At 39.0% G+C, this 24,119-nt stretch overlaps 1 protein-coding gene and 1 long non-coding RNA gene across 2 annotated transcripts in view; both read left to right on the forward strand.

Annotated features, from left to right (window-relative positions):
- Positions 1-3,331: 3,331 nt before the first annotated feature.
- Positions 3,332-8,665, forward strand: LOC309671342. The gene is made up of 3 exons (XR_014269128.1): positions 3,332-3,429; positions 7,754-7,824; positions 8,401-8,665. It is a non-coding gene; the product is annotated as an uncharacterized lncRNA (long non-coding RNA).
- A 273-nt stretch (positions 8,666-8,938) lies between these two features.
- Positions 8,939-24,119, forward strand: part of ADD1 (adducin 1) — a 67,722-nt gene continuing 52,541 nt past the window's right edge. The window contains exon 1 of the mRNA XM_082482535.1: positions 8,939-9,086. The gene's annotated coding sequence lies outside the window, so the exon portion shown is untranslated. The remainder of the gene's footprint in view (positions 9,087-24,119) is intronic.

The raw sequence follows: 24,119 nt of genomic DNA on the forward strand, positions 1-24,119 counted from the left end.
ATTCACTGACACTTAGGACAAGTGGGTTCCCTACTGCCCTTGAATTAAATGTGGACTCCTGACCCTGTTGGATGTCACAGTGTTTGCACACAGAAACTGAGTTTGTTTCAACCATTTATTCTCGCATGAATTGTGTATAGGCTTCATTTAATGAACTCTTGGTAAAACTTTACAGTCCAGATCAGTGGATTTTATGGTCTTTTATTTTAAAAAGATCTGAACTGATGATGCTGTGAAAGTTGTGCATGATACCTACACCTTCTATAAAACTGCTGCTATTACTAATCTCCTTGGAATGTGGACGTGAACAAAGAAGTGGTCTGAATACAACCAATACAGAAAAGAGAAACTTCTGAAATTATATCAGAGTTCACTTGTGACAGGGAATACTAATACTCTGACTTGAAGGTATTACTCCTTAAGTCAGCACAGGTGCTTAACTGAGAGTTTTTGTATTACTTGTATAGTTGACATGTAAATAATGAAGACTTCCGTGCAAATAACTTGGTTTACTATAGGTAAAGATGATCAGGAAATGTGGTTTGTTTTTTTTTAAGCCACCTCATACATAAATGTAACTTCTGATTACAATGTCTGCAGTAATCAATACCAGGGTACTATCCAACTGATAGGGTTGTGGCATCCTACATATTACTTAATGACGTGCACTTCAGATAGGCATGGAATAATATTGACTTTGCTTTCATGGCAGCCCCCTTACTTAGTTCTGAACTGGAAGGGGAGGTGCCACTAGTATTTTTAATGGGTATGAGAAAAGAGAAAAGACTACTTAATCTTAAGGGGGAAGAGAGGGAGTCTTCTGAATACCCCAAATTCTGACTAGCTGTTTTCTCTCATGTTGCAATCATCAAAGGTTCTTTAAAACAAAACACCCACTGAAACCATGAGTGTGATGCTACTATTGCTCCATAAATCTTTGTGGTCAGTCTCTCAGGATCAGGTTGTCAGCCCAATGTGTTCTGTGCTATTCTAGGGCAAAACATACTGCCCTAGTCTAGTTTTTGTAGTTCAACAGGAATTTTTCCATTATTAAAATCGCTTCTCAGTTGCAAAATAAAATCTGGTTTTAGCATACTATCAGCACTATCAGACTATCAGTGATAGGCGTTAGCAGGGTGCTTGTGATATTTGTTCCCTAATATTTTGGGGACAGGTGTCCTAAAACCAAGGGCTTGATATTTATGCCAAAAATTACCCTCTTCGGAAATTTTAATAAAAAAAGGGAAATTTATTTTAATGACCTGTTAAATAACTTTGTTGATTCAAAAGTATTATTATAATGGTTTCATATCTCTAATAATGTTTACAAGACTTGTAAAAATAATTAAAAAAAAAATAATCCTGTCACTGCTGAAACAGGAGGAGGTATCTAGTTTTTATCAGTCTCAATCTGTATCTATAAATTTCATTTTTTTTCCAGTTACTTTTTCAAAGTTTATACATGTCAGTTTTAATCTTGTTACAGTTAGATGGTCACAACTTTAAAAACATAAACAAAATCATTACAGAATAAGAATTTTCTGTATATGAAAACAGTAAACCAGGATTTAATCCCTAAGGGATCTTCCTTAATAAAGAGGTGTAATACTAGGACCATACATAGAAATAGGGGCACGAACTCTGCCTCTGTCTTTTGCAAGACACAGACATACAGTATCAGTCTTTTGATCTCTGTTCCCACTGTAATAGGGTTTATATGCACAAAGTAATGAATATGCAATACTTAAATGTCAGATTCTGTTCAGTGTTGGATATTTTAAGTTTTTATTTCCTTTTATTTTAAATGAGTATCCCTGTGGTTCACTACCCTGATACGATCCACTCTGTAAAGAAGGCTCAGCCAACAAAGCATTTAAAAAATATTTTTGGCATATAGATATATGTATATTGGAGCAAGTTCTAGTTTCTTGCAGTATTTACACATACTGTTTACAGACTAAATATTTCTCTGTCTGGGAATAATTGACTTGAGTCATGACAGTCATACTTACAGTACGGTATCTTTGGGGCCCTATTCAGATATTTAATTTTTTTGCAACCATATACTCTTCAGATTTTTAAACTGTAAAAATACTTACGTAATCAATACATATAAAACATAACACTGTCTTTACCTGTGTAATACAAGATTTGCAAATATGTAAATTTTTTGTGTTAATTTCCTTTTTTATATAAATGTATATATTTCTGAATGGGATAAACTTTCAGTGCCAGTTCACCAAATTTTGTGCAGTCGTCTTTAACTTCATGGGTGTGCGTTTTAATGCTTGTGTTTGTAGTTGTGTTAAATAATACTTGATTCTTCTCGCTGTGAAATTAGAAGAATTAGTTTTCATGCCCCTTAAGAAGCAAATCTTCATGTAAGCAACACTATCAGAAATTTGGCATTCTGGACAAGCGTGGCTGTGGGTGGAAATTATCCATTTTCTATTTACTTCAAATTTTCCTGAGTGCAGGGTTGAGGACTGAAACATTCTTTATATCTATGGACACAAAAATGCAAGTACGACCATAATAAAAAAAAGCTTCTCAGAGGAACAGGAATGCTTGAGCAAGAAAGCCAAGTCTTCAAAGGTGTTCTCCAGGAGCTTGCTCGAGAAAAGAGGACCTTCCCGTTTCCCAGCACCCTTCTGCTCAGAAATGTCAGTATAACCTGGTAGGTTTACATCTGTAAGTTAGTACAAGTACAGTAGGCTTACAGCCTCATAGGTTTACATCTCTGACATCTCCAGAATTCAAGGTAAGAGGTATAGAGAAAAATGTAAAAGCAGTATTTGGTATGCCAAAAGAAAAGCGCAGTTTGTGAGGGGTAATATCCAAGTCAAAATAATTGATACTAGTTTGGAAAAAAGTCATGGCTCTTGTATCTAAACTTCCAAGAAAAAGTGTTACAGGTGATATTTGTGGGGGGATTGCTCTTCTAGGGAAAAAAAATAGAATGCTTTTGAAAACAAAAATTTCAACAAGGGACTGTCGACCAATAGACAGTGTATCATAAAAAGTGTCATAGAAAACTTGTCTGGATATCAGTTCAAAAAAGGTGCTTTGTGTCAGCAGTCAGGTATTCTCCAGTTCAGAATTTCAGTTTTTACAAGAAGCAAATAAGCAGCGAGAGTATTCATGGCCTCTGGTGCTTCATGCTTTGCAAAGTTGAAAAGGGCTGTAAAGATTTCTGAAGCTTTAACTGTGATTATTTTGAATTTGGGGACATCTGCTGGTCAGCCTATTCCACGCAGGGATCCAAGCAACAGGAATACAACCGCTAAGCGCGTGCGTAGAAGTCATTTGTGTAGAAATCAATCCTAAGTGACTTCAGACAGAAGCTAGAGGTTAAAGCTTAACTTCTGGTGGAAACCTGATGGGCCAGGTCTCTGAACCTTAAGACATCTTTTGGCTCATCTTTGTCATGTAAGTAGCAATGTTATTTAGTAAAATTACTCATCTGAATGTCTTTTAACCTAGATGACAATGAAATTAATTGAATTTTATATTTCTGTTTTTAAATTATTCTTAAAGTATACTTTGAGGTAGAATTTACATAATGGATATCTGAGCACCACCTAAATGATCTATGTCATGAAGCATTAAAGCCTTGTTCTGAACATTAAATACGTCAGCTAGCAGCAAGCAAATGGCATGATGTCGCAATAGTTTCTTACTGAATAGTCAATTCCTTGAAGTCACGGAGGTGGTGTTTTGTTTTTTTTCCTAGCAATGGGAGTGCTTCAGATGACCATGATTACAACCCCTTAAATAGGAGAGCTCATAGTTCTTTTACTATAAATTCTTCAAGTACCAAAATACCAAATACCAAATGCTACTCAGACTTTTTGAGTTGGTGGGATTTGAGCTTACTTTAAAACTGGATGAACTGAAGTGATTAAGTTCAGTGGGTTTAGGGTACATAAGTTTTGTAGCATAGCCAGCCTTAAAATCTATTCTTTTGGGACTTCCATTCCTGTATCTTAATTACAGGATGGTCATTACTATCCTTCACCTGTACCTCCTTCCTTACAGCATCTAGTTACCAAGGGAGTGGGGTAATCCAACCTCTCAAATTTGTGACATAGCCCTAGTGGGCATGTAATCTTAGAGATATCAAACAATCGTTTTTAATGTAAGTTTACTTGCACACAACTCTACTGGAGTTGTTTTGCACAGAAATGACAGTAATAATAACTGTTTGCAGGATTAGATCTCTGGGTACATAAAAGCAGGGAAAAGTGTCCAACCTTCCTTTGAGTTATCACTTTTTGTGCCTTTTGACAACCCCTTCATACTAAGTCCCTCTGTGTTCAATCTTGGCACAGTTGGCTCTTGTATTGGGAGAATGATGTGCACTTAAATTCTGGCCTTGAAAGCTTTTTTGAAAGGTTTTGCACCTGTACTGAAGGGCAGAGATGTGAAAGGTATGCCACAGGAGCACAGAGGAAAGGAGAGTCTATTCCATGTAAACTTCTGAAAGGGTTTTATGACAGGATGAATAAGGAACGATGTACCAGGTGTGGCCTCGCAAGCTGTCTGTTTTAGGCTTCAGTGATTACATTGTGCTTTAATTTACACTGTGCTAATATTCATGCTTATTTATTTTTCCAAGTAAATGCCAGCCACACCCTAATCATGGGAGTACTGCTGAAAATGTGCCTTTTAAAATGTGATTTAAAGGAATTCAAAATTTTGATATTCTAACACCGTAAAGCGTCTCCCAAGATTGATTAATTTTCTTCTGTATATAATAATACTACTAATAATATTAAATACTTTAACTTTTCTTATGCTTCTCAGCCCTCCTCATTACTTTAAACTTGCCCTGGTACATTTTTCCTTTCTTTGTTTTACTCTCCTGGGTCTGTTTTTTAAGTCCTACCTCTTCAAAACTTCTAACTTCTGTTAGTGGCACTTTTCCTTCTACTGCTACTGAGGATGAAGGTGTCATAAGAGAGCAGCTAAAAACAATCTCAGCAGCTCTAGCGACACTGGAATTAGTATAGAAGCAGCTTGCAGAGAAGGTACATCTAGAGGGTACATGATGCTTAGGAAGTCATGAATATTGCAATTAAAAGAATTGGCTTTACTTGGAAAAACAAACCGAAACCTCCAAAAAGAGTGTTGCAATGTTAAAAGAGAAAGTTGGTTGCTTGAGTTCCTTTTGGCTAAAGCAATCATTGCACCTGTGGTTGTGTTCAATTAAAACTGTTATTAACCAGCTTGAAACATGAAGCGAGAACACTTAATCTCAATAGTGTCTAAAAATTTCCCTGTGGCTCCCCTGAGCATAAAGTCAGTATTTTTCAAATTTAAAGCCAAAGTGGCCTCCCAGTTTAATGGATTGTATAAAATCTGGCAACATTTTGTATCAGCCTGTTCCAGCTGCTCTGTCCTCTCCCCACCTGTTGCTTCAATTCTCTTAATTTTTAATTTTTTCAACTCAAATAAACCTCAGATGTGTTTTTGTCTGGTTGTGGAGGAAGATGAAGGTAGACCAGAATACTTTTTTTTTTTTTTTTTTTTTTCCCTTCCATGTAGTTGTTCCATCAAATGTTTTTCAGATACATATAAAATATATATATAAAGACTGTTTCTATATTCTATTTTGAGATCATTGGGAAAGTTCTTCTTCCTTACATAAAACAGTAAAATTCAAAAAAGCAGCTCCTTCCTGTGATGAATATGATTGTAGCTGGGACAAATATAAAGCTTCTAATAGTACTTTTTAGTACCTTACTTACACTGACCGACTTTAGTAATACTATACATAAACTATGAGATTATTATTAATGCTGTTATACACAGCTGAAATTAAGATAACCCATTACCTCATTTTTAAAAAGGTATTTAAGTTCAGTAATTTCACAGAAAAATCCCTCACGAGCTTTTTGGTAGTAACGCTACTTGTGCGTAAGCTGTAAACGGTTTGATCAACAAGGAGTGCTAATGCCAGGTAAAGAGATCAGTTGCGTAAAAATAATTGTACAGTATTATTTTTCTGATACCTAGTAAAGCCAAACTAAAATAATTTGTAAACGAATACCTTCGCATTGACTCTTCTATTTGGGACTATATGGCGTAAGCTGAGTCCAGTGCTGCTGCTGCTTGAGCCTCCTAAGGAATAGAACTTACAGTGCATGAGGCAGCAACTGGAGCATCTATTTCACCTGAACAGTACTGCATTCTGACACTTCTCGTGGGAATGTGGTGCTGTCTGTAAATACGTGGTAGTATTTTTCTTTTTTTTTTGAAGGGCCAGTAACCATTCTCCAGTACACCTGCAGATGTACACACAGCAAGTGCAAGCCTGCTGGCAACAAGCTTCTCTTGGTCATTTTCCCAGACCCCTCAGCAGCAGTACAAAGATCTTGAAGGAGTCAGATACCACAGGCTGAAAAATTCTGTGGTTCGTATTGTACCTTATGTTGCAGCTGTGATGCTGTAAACCCAGCTGGTAGGAGTTATCACAGACAGACAAGTTCTTTATGTCTTAAATAATGCAGAAGTGCTTTTTCAGATTGTCTTTGCCACATTCCTGCAGCACTGTGTGCTGTTTTAGTACACGTCGGTACGTATGTGCCCTCCCTTATGTTTCTACCCATGTAATCCTGCCTTTGCACCAGCACTGCTGTTCCTGCAGCAGCTGGGTCGAGGGAGTTCAGGAACCTGGTCAGGCCAAAAACTGAGCAGGCAAGATTAACACTGTCATACATCAGCTGTAGCAGGCTCGGGCTGCAAAGTGAGTTCGCTGAGTCAGCTGATTCAGCAGAAAGCTGGCCTCACCCCCTCCTGCATCCCCCCGATTTTTCCATCAGATTAGCCAGGTGGAAAAATATCTTCTGTGGCCTCGTGATTATGGGATACAATGTAATGGGCAGAGGGAAGGCTGGAAGGGGACAGTAGGAACCTGTGACCTTGGGCAGGTCACAGGGTAGGACAGCAGAAAAGAGGGGTAAAGGAACAGCACTCTTCTGCAGTGTTTCACCATTAGAGTGAACAGGTGTGATGCATCCTTTGAGCAGCCTAAGCTGCTTGTGGCACGACACCCGGTACTTACACAAACACCTTAAGCCAGCACTGACAGTGGAAGAAATGACCCTGCCCTCCCCCCAAGTCCCTGGGCGCTGCTGCTGTCCTCAACACCCCCCTCTTTCCCGGCACTGCTGGTCTTACAGCCATGTGCTGAGCTGGAGAGGAAAACCATTCCTTTTAAAACGAAATAGTTAGTTTTTAACTTGGATCCATTCTCCCATTTACTTTATCAAACAAGAAGAAAGAGAGCTTTATGTGTTGAATGTTATGGTGAGGAAAGAGAGGCAAGGGAGGTGCCAAGATGAAGGAAAGTTTTGACAGAGAAACACGCCAGCCAAGGGGAAGACAACGTGTGAGGCAGGTGGCTGGACCTTGCAGATGTGGAGCACCTGCAGATCTCCTTGATTAGACTTTGAACAAGGACAAAAGTATGCTATCTGGTATGTAAACACATCCACTGGGTTTAACAGGGTTCAGCACTAGACACATGAAGCGACTTCAATGTTTTAGGCTTATAGCAACAGTTCTTACAAAAAAAGTTCAAACATGATTTGCTAATTATTAATAATTACACTAACACATGTCCTACTGTGGTATGGGTTTGATTAGGCAGATCTATGTCCAGCAGTGTCTTATTGTCAGATGTGCCATAACCTTTCTGTGTCATCACTTGACCCAAATCACCATTTTTGGTGTTTGAATTCACATACAGGTTTACATATATCTCTATGGCCTGGTTTTCCATCTGGAGATGAAGATTAATTGCCAGAAAGCATGAACTAGGTAAGTGGAGTGTATTTCCGCAGTGGAGGTGGTTGGAGCAGGCTAGATTCCTCCCATATTCCAAGGGAGAGATGTTTATGGCCCCTGAAGGCACCTGTCAGGTTCTGCTAGCAGGAGTCTATTTTTCTTCTGATCATATGGATAAGTTGGGGGTGAGGGGTACAGGTAACAGAGGAGAAAAGTTTAGTGTTTCTGAAAGCCTGTTCCCAGGCCCCCAAATCTTCTTGTGACCCGAGGCAGGCACTACTCTATACAACAGTTTCCAAAAAGAAGTGTAAAGCAGCAGTCTTAAAATGATATAGACATAATAGTAAAAATGTACAGAAAATAAAGATAGCTAACAGAACAAGTTAACTTTCCAGTTGGTGCTTTATTTTCAGTGACTAATAAACTGTGGGGTTATACTAGATATAGAAGATCTAAAGGGATGATTTATAAAGATCTAATTAAGCCTCCTATATACAACCGATACAATATATCTGCATGCTTCCCGAATCAAGTATACAACTCCTCATTAGGCTAGAATTGAACATCCGGAGGATATTCGACTGACTTAAATACCTTCGGTTTTGACAGATGCCTCTAACCCTCACCACCGCAGTTCTCGAGTTGGGCTCCTTTCACTGGCTATCTGCGCTTCTGGATCGATCTTGACCTGCCTTGAGCTTCCAGCGATTAGATATCGTCGCTGCCGCGTGTTAAAGAACCCTTTATCGTAACGCTTCCTTGGCCATTACTTGATTTCTGCCCCTATCTCCCAGCCTGCTATAAGATAAGCTTCCCAGACGACGCGCTGCTCCTTGCCGAAGGCATACAGCTCCGCAAGAAACCCCTTCCCCGCGTCGGGGGGCTCTTCTCGGCCTCTACCCGGTCGTTCGGGAATCACCCAGCGCTTCCCGGAGGCTCACGACCGGCCAAGGCCGGCCCCGGCTGAGGTAACCCGCTTCCACCGGCGCCGGCAACCCTCGCCGCCATCCCCCTCCCCGCGCCTCCCGCCGGCCAATGGGAGAGCCGCTTAGTCGCCGAGCGTGCGCCCTCCAATGGGCGGCGCGGTTATTGGCCTGCGGCCTGGGGAAGCCGCACCCTGTCAGGTGGGGGCTGGGGCCGCTCGGTGGCTGTGGGGGAGGCGGGAGCGGAGCTGTCGGAGGCGGAGCTGGGGCCAGCAGCGGCGGAGGAGACGGAGACAGCCTCGGCAAGGGGACCGTCTGCAGCGGCCCCTTCTTTCCCGCTCCCTCCGGCCGCCCTTTCTCATCTGTCCTCGGGTGAGCGCTGCCGCGGAGGGCTACGGGGGTGGCGGCGGGAGGCGCAGGAAGGGGGACCGCCGGTAACGGCCCGGGGGGCGGGGGCGGCAGAGGAATGCGGGGGCCGCGCGCGGCAGAGGGGCGCAGCCGTTAACGGTCCTGAGGGGCGGGGGCGCGGGCGCAGCCGTTGGCGGCGGGCAGGCTGTGAGGGGGAGGCGGGCGCTGCGGAGGGGCGCGGGCGCTGCGGGGAGGCGGAGAGGGGGGGAAGAGGCGAGGGGAGGCGGGGGCGTAGACGCTGAAACCAGCTTGTTTAGCCCAGGGCGGCGGGGAGGAGGGGAAGGTTGTTGTCTGTGCCTTGAAAACAGGCAGCGGGTGGGAGGAGGGGGTGTGTGTGTTGAAAAAACAGCCGCCCGCTGCTCGCAGGGTGCCCGTGGTGAGGGGCTAGGGCGGGTTTCGGGTCCCTGGAGTGATGGGGGGGGGCAGAGTGAGGTGGTCTTCAGCCGCTGATGGGGATGGGGCGGTGGGGGGTGAGCTGCGGGGGCGGCTGAGGGCTGGAGGGGCAGGTTCCTGCCAGCTCTCTGTCAGGAAAGGCGATTCCCCTGTCCGTGCCCGCCGCCGTGAGCGGGGTGGGATGCTCCTGCTGCTGCCACCGCCGCAGGAAGCGGCCGCCTGGCGTTTAAATCTCCTTTGCGCCCAAGCGATGCGTCTGCAGGCTCTTCCCTCACCGCCCTTCTGCTTCATCTGCCCCTTCTTCTAGACTGCGAGGTGACCCGCTGATTATGCTTGGCAAAATGCGGGCATTAGAGTGTCCAAATAATCGTCTGCAGAGGACGTAAGAATGAAGGAGGTGATGCGATGCGTTTGTGCGGTGTTATTGATTGGTGGGGTAGCAGCAGCAGCAGCAGACGGGCAGTTGTTTTGTTTCCTCTGCTGGAAGGGGTATCTATGTTCTAGCATTTCCAGTGTCTGCTTTTGATACAAAATGTCACCTGTCTTTCTGCACATAATTACTGCACAGTCTCTATGCTGCTTTTAAGGTTGATTCTTAATCTATGTTGGCTTTAGTTAAAACTAGCAATTAGGGAGGGGGAAAATCCAGTCAAGCTGGAAAAATATCCATGGCTGTACTGAGATAGGGGGCTAGGAATAGCACTGGGTTTACATCTTTCATGAGATACTGCTGTAGCTTGATGGTGTAAGCTTATTGTTGGTTTTGTTTTATTATCTGTTTTTTGGAAAGTTGCTATAGATCATAATATCACATACCGGAAGTATTCTGTTTTCTTGCATGGTGGCTTATGTCTTTATATGGACGGAGCTTTACAAAACACGTCTACCTTCCACTTATAAATTCTCAAACTGCAACTACTGCTAGATAATTTCTGTATGCTTTGCTGAAAGCTATAGGTATCTCATTCAGGTTATTTACAGCTCTGGGTTCTTGTAACGCAACTGAAAGTGCTAACAATACTCGGTGGTTCTTAACTGCCGCAAATTCATTCTTTTTTATAGAACAAAATAATTTATTTTAAAAATAAAGAAATACAAAGTATTTCTAAAATCGGCTTCCATTTTCCTTGAAATTGATTGATGTAACAACTCTGTACCTCAATAAGGAAATTTTTTCTTTAGAGCTGTTGTATGGTAAGTGAGAAAAAATGCAACTATGGACTGGACTTCTGGAGCAGGTGGCTTTGGTATTTATTTATATTCAGTAGGCAGATTTGCTGGGATCGTGTAAAAATAGTCTTAAGTGAACATAACATTCTATGTAGCTTGCCTCAATTACACAATTTAAACTTGGTATTTTTCATAGGAGAGCTTTGAGGAAGAGGCAATTGCAAGTTTTTACATCTTCACTGTAGGAAAATAATATGTGCATTACTTTGTTTGTATAAGTATCTTGTGGTTTTACTGGCGTTCTGTTTTCTGTATGAGGTTCCACACTGAGGATAGTGCTTTTCAGCCAAAATCTGTTGTGTTGCATTGCCTGAATGTTTTCTTTTTATGGTTGACTATTATAAAATGGTGTGAGAAATCTGAACATTTGCGCTTCATCTGAAACAAGCGCTTTTGCTAGCATGTTGTGCCAGTAAGTTCATTAGAGCATGGTTCACTAATGCTGTAGAGTGAAGAAGGTCATTTACCAAATCAGTATTTTTCTGTGACAGTTCTTTTTAAGTGTCTCCAACAGAAAATTACTCAACTCTGTTCTCGTTCTTTGAGATGCACTGTCAATATTAAATGTTATTTTGCATGTGTGGAATTGGATCATTTGATGAGATTGTGTGGACAAACCCATTTGAGCACTGAGGGACTTTCACAGGAGTAAGGATAAAGCTACTTCTGTGCCATTCCAGTCTCGGTTTTTGAAGGGTAGCTTCGCAGCATGAAGTGCTCACAATCTCCTCACCCAACATTCTGTGACTTGCTATAGGAGGAAAAAGATGAATTTTAAAGTAGCCAGTTTTGTTAATAAATAGAATAAAATACTGCAACTGGAGGTTTTGAACTAGAAGGATACTTAGCATGTTGATTGCTAATAAGCGTACAACTTCTATGTGACAAGTGCTTTCTAACACTGAGGAGGCTAGACAGTAAATCTTGTACCCACTGCTTTTCTGAGTTGTAGAAATAGTTTTCTTAAGTAATTAAGAACGGTAGCAGTGGTGAATAGTGAGTAATTTGTAAATCCCAAACTGTTGCTATGCAAATGAGCCAGTCCTGCTTTGACGGAAAAATTCATAGTAACAAAACTTGCCCACTACTTTTATGAAGGAGAGCATATCAGAGAAGTGTAGCTTCTGTTGTGCAGTGAGGACAGCTGAAGCATGAGGACATGAAGTAAAAAATAATGCTAAATTTCTGATTTTGATAGCTTTTAAATTATAACTTACTCTTGGACCATGCTGCATGGCAGAAAGCAATCTCTGAAATAGCACTCTATTAGTAATACATACAGTAACTAAATATTTCTTAGACACTTTTAGAGTGATAGGTGCTTTATATTTAAAAAGTGATTGTGAGCAGATATGAATGTAAGTTTAAAGTGCTGATTCTGTTGTGCAGGTCATTTGACATCTGCTGAGGAACCTGTCTAAAACTCTTCTGTTAAATTATAGATCTTCGATATTAACAGATTCAAAAGCAGGTGTTTTTTAAAAATAGTAGAAGTTCCTAGATTACCTGAATTTTGTAATTTTCATTCATATGATTTAATTAGCCTTCTCAGGGGAATAGGAAAATGTTACCTAGTCTTGCCACGTATTCGGCATTTCTCTTCAAAAATATTCCTTTTTTGGTAGGGCTGAGAACAGTGTAGCTGTACAAACCTGTTGGCAAAGAAAGGTGTAAAGTGTGAATCACGTAAATCAGTTTATTTCCTGAGGAAAGCTTCTTTTCATTAGAGGTAGTAGTGTTTTAGAAGTACTGGTTATACAGATATTTTGATCTGTGGTAGTTTTTACTTTAAAATTACCCTCTTCTATGGTTACTTTTCCTATCGTTTTAAAGTATTGTGTGTACAATAACAGGGTTCTGTAGTAGTTTAATGGAACGTTCAACATAACTTTACGATCTGGTATCATCTCAGTAAGCATCTGTTGTTTATTGAGAATAATATTGATAATCTTTAGTCAAATTGAAGCAAATAATTGGTTTCTTTCCTTATCAGTCAGAGGATGTTGTTTATTGTGGTCTTGTCAGTTCAGCAATTTTAGTGGTTAGTAATTGCAAAAGTTGTAAGGACAGAGACCCCAGGAAAACTACACTTTTTAGAACTACTGCGTTTTCAAATCAGGTATAAGCTGAGATGATGTCATTTGTCATGAGAGCTCCGGTTCAACATTCTTACCAGCGGTCTTGGTCTTGAATAAAGTTTAAGTACTACTGCTACTTTGGGGAATTTTGGAGTCTAACTGTTCTTTATTTCAGGGCAAATTAAGTTTTAGTGTAGAGATGGATTTGAGTAGCTACTTACCAGTCGAGCTGGCTGACCGGCACATATGCTTGCTGGCTTTGCTGGATTGACTCTGACCGTTAAGAAGAAACTGAAAATGTTGTCCTTGAAGGCGTAGCCAAACAGGAGTAACAACTTCTTCAGCACCTTCCTAACTTCCTCCTTTCGACCTTGCTTATTAGGTTGCATTTTGAGAAATGATCTCTGGCTGCTCTGCTGGGTACAGTTATTTTTCAGTGAAAGACCAACGTTTCAACTTCAGATCAGTTGCATTAGCAAGTGGGCCATCAAAAGAGTTATTCACTATCCCTTATTTGAGTGGTTTTCTCTGCAGATTAATTAAAAATCAACGTACATGAAAGTGCATTTCTATTCAGTTTTAAAACTAGGATATTAAGAGCTACTCCTTGAAACTGAGATTTGGAGTTTCCATGCTTTTCGGACTAATCAAATATCCTTTGTATTTTTATTTGACTAATGTATTGCGTTTTGTCTTTTAAAATTATTGATTTTTTTATACCATATGTTATGTGGCTTTCAGATCTTGACTCATGAAATCTGAAAGGAGTAAAATATTTCAGAGTTCTGAGGTTATATTTTTCTTCCATATACCTAATTGAATTGCTGAAAAGGGGTCATGGAAACAGTGAGCAGTAAATGCAGTTAATCAGTAACACTTTATGGTATCTTTGATACTTGCACATCAAATGAGTAGATAAATGTTAAGTTGTGGTACATTTATGCACTGAAGATTAGGGGAAAATCAAATTACTATACCAAAGATCATCTAGGTTTTTGGTTGGAAGCAGTAAACATGTAAAAGCAATTTTGGACTAAAAGCTATAATTTGACTTACAGCCATAGAAACTTAGTTTATTTTGGGTTTGTTTTTGTTTTGTATGTACAAATTTCAATTTCTTATTGTGGTGCTTGTTACGCTTTTTATCTCTGTCTTGTTTCAGATCTTGAATATTGAGAGGTCTGATACACTATTTCAGCTTTAATATAGCTAATGCCAGTTTAAACCAGCAAGTGTCTGGGAAAACCTCAACCCATGAAGATTGTCTTCTGTGGATTTTTTGGTGGTTTTTTTTTTGGTGGTTGTTGTTTTTTGTTTTGTTTGGGGCTTTGATTGTTTGTTTGTGGGGTGGGTGAGCATGAAGTTACTCTTCCTGCATTATGACACTGGAGGTGAAGAATATGCTATACAATGTAGTTTTCTTTTAACAGCTGAAACAATTTATTTAGATATTTTCACTACAAAATGTTGCTGAAAATGTGAAACATCCATTTCATCTAAAAGTTAGCAAAATAAGATATTGCTGCTGTTGTGCCTTAACTGAGATGCAGTATACTAGGATTTTTTTCTCCAAAACCTCTTGTCTAACATAGCTTTGCATACTAATCTTGAATCAACGCAGCTTAAAGTATTACAAAGTTAAAGGGACTTATTTTATTTTTCTCTTAAACTTCTGAACCTATTAGCTACATTCAACTGAATTTAACAGGAAAACGGTGACTTCAAACACCCACAGTTTCTCCCAGTAATGTGATCATGTAAGCCCCAAACTTGTGCACGTGCTAAGAGAGGGGAATGGCTTCTGATTTGTTTTGAGCAGCGGCAGAATCTGGCTGTGTAGCCATTAACACCCTTGCCAGCCAGTCAGGATATGGGTACCTCTGAACCAGTTGTAGTGTATTTTGCCACGTGCATGGCCAACCTGGATGGACCAGTGCTCAAGTGAAGGGAGAAGCAAGGATTGACTCTTGCAGAATGTAGAGGGGAACATGAGGACTTGGGATAAAAAAGGATCAATAGGAAAGCACAGGAGACTTCAATTTATAGGAAACCATGTTTCATTATATCTGTCATCTTTCTCTAGGTGCTTTCAGTTACTGTAAAGTTTTTCACAATTGTCAGGTAAAATTATACACAACCAAAGTATTGCTTCACTTTTAAATGTCACTTCAAGTTTCCATATGATTTGAATAACAGATTCAGTGTAAAGCACAAGATTCTGTTTTGATTCCAAAGTAAATTTTCTTTCCTTATTGTGGATATAATTCTTAAGCCTACTAGCATATATAGCAAGGTGTGGGTTTTTGGGGTGTTTTTTCCCCTCCCTCTTGAGCTTAAAGTAAAATTTATTAGGTGGTGAGTTTTCAAAGATATTCTGGTAATTTTGATTATAACTGCTAACTTGGAAGCATTTCAGAACAATTTTGTATCTTTATGAATGAATTAAGGATGAAGATGTCAGGAAAGTGATGTTTGTTTTTGTAAGTTATTTTTCATAAAGTGTTGGTGGACAGAAGTATGTGGTAAAAATTTATTTTGTTATGTAGACCATTTGCAGTACAGTATCGAATTATTTTTGAGTCTATTCATAGGCAGGGCAAATAAATTAATAATAAGCTCTAGATGTTTGCTTAGATCTCAACTGTAAATAGGAAATGAATCTTACCACACACACCCCCCACCCCCCAGTTTGCTTATATAGTGATTTAGGTAAAAGGTTAGTAGATTCTTTAGATCTTTCTCAAAGCAAGTGAGTCGTACATGGTTTGAATGGAGAGGGAGATAAAACATAGATGCTTAATTTAAGGGAAAGCTATTATGTCTTTTGTGTGACTAGGAAAGGTGGTGGACTTCTGTGCCTTGGACTCAGAGGGGACCATCCTGTTTTTCTCTTTGATTGCTGCTACTTGTAACTGAATGTCTGCCTGTATGTTTTTTCCACTTTACCTCAATCTACTTTAGAACCTGCTCTGCTCTTGATGCTGCTGAGTTATGTGGATCATCTTATACAGAGCTTCTTGCCTCTCTCCTGGAAAGAGAGGATGTTTGTGATTGCAGCGTAGGGTAAGGATTTTGACAGGTGAGATGTCCACTTCTGGATCTGCCATAGTGTTTATTGTTGATCTAGGAAACTTTCTTTGACTCAATTCCAGTGTGTTAATGGAGGTGTTGATTTAAGGACAAGGAAACCCCAGTTAAGATTCCTATACCCTTGCTTCACAGTTGTGGAATGACAGTCCTTCCAGTATCCTCCAGTTTTCCCTCACTGCAGCAACTTGAGGAGGAGCCAAGAGCAGAGAATAAAGTGAACAGTTTGCTGCACAGTTTGCTGCACAAATTGGAGGAAGGTAGTCTCTCAAACTGTCCTCTGGCCTGCCCAGCCACCAGAAAATAAAGAGCATTTTGGCAGCTGGTCAACAAAAGCCAGGAGTGGTGAACAGAAGGCTGGGTTAAAATCTGAATGTCAGCCAGAAAAGCTGGACTTGGGCAGTCTTGCAGATTATGAGGGCAGCCTTATTAATTGAACATTCTGGCTGGTGGAAAAGTTGCCTGAGGCTCAGAGTCTTTATGGGTCAATACTTACCACTAAAGTGGGGAGACACCCCTTCATGCCTCAAGCAAAGCTCACAATGTCAAAAGTAAACATTTGCCACTTCAGCTGCACGTTTAATGCATTTGGGGTCCTATCTAATGTGAGTGGGATAAAGTATGGAAATAGCTGGTTTCTGAAAAAGACCGAGACTACTATTTTTCTTGCTCTTTTTTCAGTCATTAACGTAAGTATGGTATTTATTGATACTGGAATACTGTCCATTATGCTAATTATTTTTAAGCATTTATCAAAACAACCCCAGAAATACAAAGAATGCTAAAGATTGCATAATGAAAAGAGATCTAAATAGTTACTTAGGGTATCCTGGATTTGATTTTCATGTCACCTTTTTAAAGAGCTTAAGCTTATTTCTGCATTCCCTGGTTTTCAGGGCATTGGGTCATTACTGCATTCATGTATGTTGCTAACATATGTTCGTTCTATAATAACTGAACTGTATTTTTGGAAATTCATTGCCTTCCCAAGTCAAATGGGGGCTCACTATTGCACATTTTCAGTAGTGTAGTTACTGGAGGCACTTGATTAAGAATGAGGCAGATTCCGAATGCCTCTTTCTTTGCAGACCTTTAATCAGGACTACACACTTTCCTAAATAATACTCTGTGCATCAGTTGTTGGTTTGAAGACCTGTTATTTTACCAAATATTTAATGGTAGAAGAAAAAGGTAACATAGTTCAGTCTGAAATTTTTTATTTACGACTTTACTTCTTGTACTATAGTTTTTGATTGTTTAATTTAATCCTTAATTTGATGTGTTAATCATTAATGAATAGGATAAATTCAGTTCATTTGACTGAAACGCAAATATAAATTTATTCTTTCAAGGATTTGATGATCTGAGAGAATAATCTGGTAATTTTCCCCTCCCTCCTCTCTGTTGCTATAGTAATCCTAAATTTGAACCTTCTTTCTACAGCCTTTTTTTTTCCCTTCAAGTAAGTTTTGTAATAGCTGTGCAGTATGTTCGCAAAACAAAATATTAATAATATAGGTTTTGTTGCTTTTTTTTTTCATTTGGCTATAACATCTGAGGTAAAGCTGAAATTAAGCAGCCTTAACTTGCCTTCTCTTTCTCTAGCTCTGGGGAGACCTTGTGGCATTAATCTTTTTATTCGTGTTTTAGACATTCATAATCTAGGGGGAAAAACAAGCAAACAAAGGCCCAACTCAAGCAAAAAAAAAAAAGACCGACCCAAACATGTCTCTGAGTGTCATGAAAAGCTGTTAGTAATTGTAATTATAGAAGTGAACATTCAAATTGCAAAGGCTATAACTTAGTTTAGCATCCAAGTGTTCCTGCAATTCCAGTTTTACAGCAATATTCAGGGCTTATTTGATGAGGTGCTTTCAGCTACTTCTGGCATGGCTGAACTTCTGATACAGCAATAAATGCAGATAATTAGTGCAACTATATGAAATAGTTGCGCTCTTACCAAACTTTTATATTTTTTTATAAACAAAAAAAGTGGAGATGCAAGATCTAACAAAGTTAATAGCAAATTGAAGAGGAGCATCAGGAGTAAACAGCCTGAAAAAGGAGTGATCACTTGTCTTCTCAGAGGAAGCATGGGGACAATGAAATAAGACTAAAAGTTGTTTAGGTACAGGTGAAAGATTACATGTAAACTTCGCCTTAATTTCCAATGAAGACAGTTTTGAACACATGCACACTGGCAAATAGGTCTTACTGAAGTGAGGTTATAAAAATTATTTCCATAAAGATACAGTCAAACTTACAGGGTGCAGATCAGTGGGACTACATAGTGTTTACTCTGGAATTTTGAAGTTGGTAAGTCTGTGCAATTAGAGGCTCAATTGCAAGATTTTTTATTAAATGTCAAGGCAGAAAGGTATTAGATGGCTGGCAAGCAGCAAAAGTAGTCACTATTTTTAGAGGAAAAGATGGTTTGGGATAGTTATTGCATCGTTAGGGTGACCTTAATATTTAGGAATTTGTTTACATTCAGAAAGCGAAGCTATTATACATGGAGCAAAATGGGGTATGAAGGGATACATCTCTTAAGAGGGGAAGACTTTGTCAGGGAAATCTAACAGCTGTTTTTATAAGATACCTGACTTCTTGGAGAGGATACATGATTAGAGCTGACCTCTTTTATCTTAGGAGTCATATAATGTGTAATATGATTCCACGTGAAAACTAAAGTGATGTTTCTGTGAAAATTGATTTTAAATGGTGACAGGATGTGTCGAGTATGGATAGAACTGGATGACCAGAAGGTGATGTATTGGCAGGTCAAAGGAGGTGATTCTGCCCCTCTACTCCACTCTCGTGGGACCCCACCTGGAGTACTGCATCCAGCTCTGGAGTCCCCAACTTAAGAAGGACATGGACGTGCTGGAGCGTGTCCAGAGGAGAGCCACGAGGATGATCCGAGGGCTAGAGCACCACCTCTCCTATGAGTAGAGGCTAAAAGAGTTGGGGCTGTTCAGCCTGGAGAAGAGAAGGCTCTGAGATCTTATTGCGGCCTTCCAGTACCTAAAGGGGGCCTACAGGAGAGCTGGGGAAGGACTTTTTACTAGGGCATGTAGCGATAGGACGATGAGGAATGGCTTTAAACTGGAAGAGGGCAGGTTTAGATTAAACATTAGGAAGAAGTTTTTCACTGCGAGGGTGGTAAGGCACTTGAACGGGTTGCCCAGAGAGGTTGTTGAGGCCCCATCCCTGGAGGTGTTCAAGGCTAGGCTGGATGTGGTCTTGGGCAACCTGGTCTAGTGGGAGGTGTCCCTGCCTCTGGCAGGGGGGTTGTAACTCGATGATCTTCAAGGTCCTTTCCAACCTAAACCATTCTATGATTGATACATTCGTACTTGTGTGCCAGTCTTGTGTTTTCTCATTAGATGTCAAGTATCATCAATACAAAAGAAGGTTTTGCACAGAACGAAGTTGAGACCTTAGGACATGACCAGTAGGAAAAGGAGTCATATTTAATAACATTAAAAAAATGGAAAATGATCTTACAACACTTCAGGATGACTAACCTATCAAAGTTAGCAACTGTGAAAAGAATTAGGATACCAAGTATACTGTTGTTGCCTTACTAATATTTTCCTTTAAAGGAGTAAAGTGGTATTGCCTTTTTCTGGTACTGGTGAAAGCTTATCTGGAATATTGTGTCTAATTCCTATCACCCGCCATCAAGTAAAAAGGGCATTCGGACTGGAAGAGGTACAGGACTGATTCCTAGAATGACTAAGGGAATGGAGAATTTGCTCCATGATGGGGACTTGGAGTGTCTTGTTTGATATGGGAAAATAAAGCACGAAAGAGGTTGCTCTTCATAAAAATACGAGTGAAACAACACTGGTGGGTAAAAAAGAGCTTAAGCTTGAGGTATGAGAAGAAATGGGTATAAACTATCCAAGAATAAATCTAGTCTGGAAATTAGAAAAGGTTGTTCCTAAGCAACGGAGGCACAGAAGTCTGCAACAGCCTTCCCTTAGGAGTAGTGGAATAAGACTGTCTTTAAGATGGAGCTGGGTAGCTTATATAAGGGGGAGGAGAGGATATAACGTAGTTTTCCACAGTACCTTGGGATTTGAACTCCTTCACCCAGAATGTCTGTTTGTTCCCGTGGTTCCTGTCTTGTTAGTCAAATATGATACAGTAACTTGACCAGCTACTGTCCAGAGACCAGTAGGTACATAGGTGGTCTGTTTCTAGGACGAATAGACCAGTTGCATTCTGAGGTATGTAAATGCTTATATCAAGGGATAATAAATGTTAGACAAGTAGGATGTTTTAGATACTGTTTTATGTAATATGCTACATTGTATGTTACGTATCTCTTGCATTAAGAAACCCCAAATTAGCACAGCGTAATTTAACAGATTGAATAATGAGCCCTGTATTGTTTTCTTGTGCTGTCCTGTGTGATTGAAAGAAGCTGCTTGCAACATGCACAGCTATGTCATTGTCTTCCTATTTCTCTGAGAATTCTCCTGTGAGCTGTTTAAAAAAAACTAAACTGGTGCAAGCTGAAGGGTTGAAAGGTTGATGTGATGAAACCCCTGTATGCTGTGTTGCTATCTATTGCCCTGCTGTTCCTGTATATTGTCCGAAGACTGTCCGTCTAATAAGCCTGGAGTGTAATTTTTTAGAGGAAGCATTGTGCTTGTGTTTGCACTAATGAGAGACACTTGCATATCTCTGCCTAATAGAAGATTGGTGGTTTTAAAGGAGACTTGACAAAGAAAAGGGTTCTACTGCCTTCTCCCTGGCAGAAGGACACTAATTGGCAAATTGGGGAATTAATGTTGCCTGAGGTTACAATATTTTTCTAATTTATTCAATTGTTATGACACGTTAAATCATGCTTTAATTCCTGCTGAGGTATTTCAGACCCAGGAGGAAACTTGTAAACACTCATTTGGGCAATTGTTTCATCTATATCAGTAGTGTAAGTTACTGCATATGTTTTTTATATGAACAGAAACACAGGCAGAAATACAGTATCTGCTTTATATTTTTTTTGTTCTTTAACTCTGCCTTACTTACTCTTTTTTGTAAATGTTCATCTAGAAAGCTTCGGTTTTGGAAGGAAGTTCAAGCATGGAAAGTAGTTTGGTTAGGATGGGATAGAAATTTAATGATGTTTGAAAGGTTCCTTCCTGACTGTGCTTAATGCATATTATTGACTTCCCTTTAGCTGTTAGTTGAATTTCCTGTTGATTTTAGGTATAAAAAATTGCCAAAGCAGTGTCTAGCCCTATCTGTGTGCTTTAAATCAGATGTGTTTTCTTTATTCACAAGTTCAACAGTATTTTGATGTTTTCAGAACTAATGTGAAAGACTGAGAACCAGGTCTTACTCAATTAAATTGCTGTATTGACACATAATGATTAATATAAATAGTAAATACATAGACATAACATCAGAGACTTAAATGGCACTTTGCACATGTTTAAGTGTTAATGTTGGCTAAGTTACATCCCAGAGTGGAATTTTTGGGGAAAAGTGTTTCAAGGTTATAATTTTGAAAGTTGATAAAGAATAGTTAATATTTTAGAGCTTGTGGAAACGTTTGCTATTATATGAGTATTGACTACATTGTATTTAATTAGCTTGATTATTTAGACATTCTATCCAGTCTTTTACTGTTAAATATGTGTGAACTAGAGACAATCTCATGTAATAAAAGAAAAAAAAAATCCAATTTAAGTCTCAGACTCTTTGGCAATGGTCTCCAAAGAGTGGATGACTTAGCAGATTTCATCTTAAAGCTCTTGCTGTGAGAATGTATTTAGGAATACTGGTATTTTGAAAGAATGTATGGGCAGTAAGAAAACTGTAAAAGTTTATTATCTTGACTTTTTTGTTCTTAAAGTATGTTTTTCAACTCGACTGTATAGGATTTGCCATGGTAATTGAAAAAGTGTTAGATTAAAGTAAATAACATTATTGCCTTGGAATGATAGACATAAGAAAAATAATTACTGAAAAAAAAATCATTTTCATTTCTTCTAATTTGCTTTATGAATATGACACCAGCAGCTTATCAGTTTTCCCCTTCTGGTGAACCAGGTAATTTGTTTGTTAACTGAAAATATGGTATTAAACACTGAAGAGAAGAAAAAGCTTTCTGGCTTTATATGCATTTTTAGATACAGTATTTTAAATTCATTTATCTGTCAAATTTGAAGCTGAATATTGCTCAGTTGCCTTAAATTGAAATAATCTTTTATTACATTGTCTAGAGTAGTATCCCCTGCAGATATAGCCTATGCTATAGCTAGTTCTGAAAGGGATGCAGTCAAAGTTGGAATAATTTATATTTTCAGCAGCATACTCAGATCTGGCATTTTGGTTTCTTATTTCATATGACAGTCATGTCTGTTAATTTTTTTATTTTTTTTTTTAAATACTGCATCATGTTAGCTGGTGACACTTTTTTTTTAGTAAGTGTTCTTAGAGGTATATTTTTCATCTTGTCACTGTGCCTTATAAACTAAAATGTCTTATAAAGTGAAGGTACATGTTGACACACAGTTTGATCTTTGGAGGATAAATCAGAAAACTCTTACTTCCCCCTCTCCCCCTAAAGAAGAGTGAGTGTATGTCCTTTCCAAGACTTGTTCAATTAGATTATTTTCCCTGTGAAAAATGTTAAGGAATAGTTGGTGGGGACAGTAGCATCTGCATATAACAAAGTTGCAACAAGGAAAAACAGTACAATGACTAGATGATGGGCTGTTCAGATTCTGTTACGGTTAATTTCTTCCTATATTATTAAAGATCTTGAAAACTGAAGCAAATTAAATTTGATGTGATAGTCTTGCATAGGTTACTTGAGATAGGAGGAGAGCAAGGAACTTGAGGATAACATAGAGAAAGATCAGGGATATGGTTGATAACAGACTCGTAAATAAGAATAATTTAAGACAGTGAGTTATGTTGCTTTTATGTGTTATCGAACAACTTCATAAAACCATCTGATTTTCAGTGATGTTCATAGAGGTGCATGAGATTAAAGGGGAAAAAAGTAATTTAAAGTATTTCCTGTTCATTGTTAGCTGATAGATCTCTGAAATTCTATGGTAAGGTCTGGTACTAATAGGAAAGAAAGTAGCGGGGAAGTATGAGGCAGCAGGGAAAGTTGAGGTTGGTTTAGTTCAGAGAAGACAGATGAGAAAAATAAATTGAAGTAGAATAGAAAAATAAATTGATACTGTGAGGTCAGAAGCAGTTTTAAAAATCTGGATTACATCACACAGGATTTCTCTAGGATTTTTTTACACATAGTGTCTTTAAAATAATGATTTTAAAAAGTCACGTTCTGTATTAGCCCATGGGACTTTCTGCTATATGAGGTATTGTTACAGTCAAGAGTTTAGCACAGTGCAAGGTAAGATTACACATTTCTATATCAGTTATAGAAGGAATGTTGAAGTGTATGTAATTTTTTCATGGTGTAAAGCATAAATCAGTAAGTCACTGCAAATGAGAATGTGTGTGTTATGCTCTTCTTAAAACTGCACACTGGCCACGGTTAATCAGGATATTTAACCACTGAGTTTGACTGAGTTTGGCAATTTTTCCCTTTTAGACAAAGTTTTGGCATTTGCTTGTAAAAACCCCAAATGATTTTACTCTGGCAGCTGCTCTTTGTATGCAAAACAGAATACTACAGAATATCTTCCTTATGAAATCGGGGCAGTTGACTAAATAAGCATCATGCTTAATATTTGAACATTAGAATTGTCAGACTTGTTTTAGTTTAAAAAACAAAACAACAAACCAATTTGAAGCTATGAATTCCTGGCTCCAGGGTAGCTGAAGTTGAATGGACTATATAGACTTTTATACATCTTGTGTGGGGACTTCTGGGAGAGACATGATAGAATATATTGGTGTCTGGATGTGCATAGAAAGGTCACATTTTAATTTTAAAAATGGGACAGTAAATGTAATTTATCTTATAGCCCTATAGAATACATTAGTGTAGTATTTCTGTTGGATTTCATAAGCTTAATTGGATGCTTTGTTACTGAACAACTCCAACAAAGTGGGAATTGCTTATGGCCTAATGTACTTTTAAGTATGCGGACATGTTAGATCATATTGAAATCCCTTAAGGGCAGGACCTTCTGTTGAACAGATCTGATTGCAGGTTCGGGGGTGGAGGGTGTGCTTGTTTACAAATTACCTGTTATCCAGCTCACAG

The sequence above is a fragment of the Vanellus vanellus genome, assembly GCF_965231255.1.
Source record: "Vanellus vanellus genome assembly, chromosome: 4".
Taxonomy (NCBI): domain Eukaryota; kingdom Metazoa; phylum Chordata; class Aves; order Charadriiformes; family Charadriidae; genus Vanellus; species Vanellus vanellus.